This window comes from Chiloscyllium plagiosum, unplaced genomic scaffold (assembly GCF_004010195.1).
Source record: "Chiloscyllium plagiosum isolate BGI_BamShark_2017 unplaced genomic scaffold, ASM401019v2 scaf_82987, whole genome shotgun sequence".
Classification (NCBI taxonomy): Eukaryota; Metazoa; Chordata; class Chondrichthyes; order Orectolobiformes; family Hemiscylliidae; genus Chiloscyllium; species Chiloscyllium plagiosum.
The window spans coordinates 1-2,480 of NW_025207123.1; positions in this window are offsets into that span (position 1 = coordinate 1).

Below are 2,480 nucleotides of genomic sequence, written 5' to 3' on the forward strand. Positions count from 1 at the left end.
GACAGTGCGGCACTCCCTCAGTACTGTCCCTCCGACAGTGCGACACTCCCACAGTACTGATTCTCCGACAGTGCGGCACTCCCTCAGTACTGACCCTCCCAGAGTGCGGCACTCCCTCAGTACTGATTCTCCGACAGTGCGGCACTCCCTCAGTACTGACCCTCCCACAGTGCGGCACTCCCCCAGTACTGACCCTCCAACAGTCCGGCTCTCCCTCAGTACTGACCCTCCGGTGCTGCACTCCCTCAGTACTAACCCTCTGACAATGCGGCTCTTCCTCAGTACTGACTCTCTGACAGTGCGGCTCTTCCTCAGTCCTGACCCTCTGACAGTGCGGCTCTCCCTCAGTACTGACCCTCCGACAGTGCGGCACTCCCTCAGTACTGACCCTCCCACAGTGTGGCACTCCCTCAGTACTGACCCTCCGACAGTGCGTCACTTCCTGAGTACTGACCCTCTGACAGTGCTGCACTCCCTCAGTACTGACCCTCTGAAAGTGCGGCACTCCCTCAGTACTGACTCTCTGACAGTGCGGCGCTCCCTCAGTACTGACCCTCTGACAGTGCGGCTCTTCCTCAGTACTGCCTCTCTGACAGTGCGGCTCTCCCTCAGTACTGACCCTCTGACAGTGCGGCACTCCCTCAGTACTGACCCTCCCATAGTGCGGCATTCCCTCATTACTGACCCTCCGACAGTGCGGCACTCCCTCAGTCAGTGTTGTAATGCAGTGAAAGTAAACCAATCATTGCCTTTCGAACTTGTTCAGTTGAGACTTTTGACATAATAGATCTTGCCAGCCACTTTTTCAACTTTTTGCAAAAGTCCAGTTTGATTTTACTAAAGAGTATAATTCTCACAAAACACCAGACCACCGACAAGGCATCCTAATTAATCCCTGATACCTAATCCCCGTCACGTGTGATTGTGAGCCCCTCCTCCCACAGTCACAGACAAACAGTCAGGCAACTGCTCATTGATAGATTACAGGGGAAAGTTGAAGAGTTGTCGTTTGCCAGTTTGATGGATTTCTTGCATGAGGGGTTGCCTTGGAAGTACTGAGAGTGGTGCTTGAATTCCCAAGTCACTGTTTGATAGAAACAACGTTAATAATCCCACACCAGGTTCCAGTCCGACAGGTTTATTTGGAAGCAGTAGCTTTCCGAGCACTGCTCCTTCATCAGGCACAACCCCCCCTGATGAAGGAGCATCGCTCCGAAAGCTAGTGCTTCTAACTAAACCTGTTGGCTTGTAACCTGGGGATGTGTGATTTTTCACGTTGCACACCCCAGTCCAACACCGGTGTCTCCACATTTCGACAGAAATGGACCTCTGCGGAGCATGGAATCGTTCCCACAGGTGGATGGTTCTTTTCTCAGGACTTTCAACAAATCAATAACTGTAGATGATAACAAAAAGTCAAGCTGAAAAATCACACAACACCCGGTTATAGTCCAACAGGTTTATTTGGAATCACACTCGCTTTCGGAGCGTCGCTCCTTCATCGGGTAGTTGCGGAGGTTCAGATCATGCTCACAGAATTTATAGTCAAAGGAGTCTGATGTCAGGGAGATGTGATACAGTGAACAATCTTAGATTAAAATTTCGCGACTCTCTAAATCTTTAGAAATAGAATCACTTGGACCTCACGTTGGAACACAGAGAGACTTTAACCTCACACCTTCAATGCATTACCTGAGCTGAGGTGGCACCCGGTGTTAAAAGCTCTGTTGAAAATGCGTCTTTAAACAGAAGCTGTGGAATTTACCAGCGAAGGAGCCGAAACGAATACGATCGTTCTAAAAGATGAAAGACTTCAGCTAAATTTGTTTAATATTACATCCTATGACACTGCAATCCTGTTGCTATAAATTCCGTGTCTCAAGAGCAAATCAAGTTGGCGCTGGATATGGCCGACCCCTTGCGCGCAGATCTAAGTTTCCTATTTCCTACAATCGTCCTGCGCTCTTTAAATTTTTGTTTTTGCCGCTGTTTAACCTATTGTTGACTTACCTACACTACTTAACTCTGTGATCTGCCTGTATTGCTCTGCAAGACAAAGGTTTTCACTGTGTCGCGGTACACGTGACAATCAATTCAATTCAGTTTAATGATTCTGCTCCACAGCCACCCGGATGAAGAAGCAGCAGTTCGAAATTTGCCTCCAAGCAAAACCCATCGGGCTATAACCTGGCATTGTGTAGTTTTTAACTTTGTCTGCCCCAATCCAACACCAGCACCTAGAGTCATAGAGATGTACAGCATGGAAACAGACCCTTCGGCCCCACCCGTCCATGCCGACCAGATATCCCAACCCAATCTAATCCCACCTGCCAGCACCCGGCCCATATCCCTCCAAACCCTTCCTATTCATATACCCATCCAAATGCCTCTTAAATGCTGTAATTGTACCAGCCTCCACCACATCCTCTGGCAGCTCATTCCATACACGTACCACCCTCTGGGTGAAAAAGTTGCCCCTT